We start from the raw sequence: 289 nt of genomic DNA on the forward strand, positions 1-289 counted from the left end.
CATCTCTCTTCATGATATATATTCCCAGATAATAGCACCAGGAAATCCAATGCCAGAGCGCAGACAATACCCAGCACGCAGAAATATTGAGTTACAAGAGCTAAGAACGACAAAGAACGCTGACTTAAATGGTAATGGTTGTTACGGTTAATTTCATAATAGTCTCCACAGATATATACCAAAGCGTTAACCAAAACAGCGAAATTAATGAACAGGGATCAGCAGTCTGCGGCACAGTCATTGATATGTCAGTAATTAAACCAAACGAAACAAATGCTTCGTTGTTTCG

Source organism: Penaeus monodon, chromosome 22, assembly GCF_015228065.2.
Source record: "Penaeus monodon isolate SGIC_2016 chromosome 22, NSTDA_Pmon_1, whole genome shotgun sequence".
Taxonomy (NCBI): domain Eukaryota; kingdom Metazoa; phylum Arthropoda; class Malacostraca; order Decapoda; family Penaeidae; genus Penaeus; species Penaeus monodon.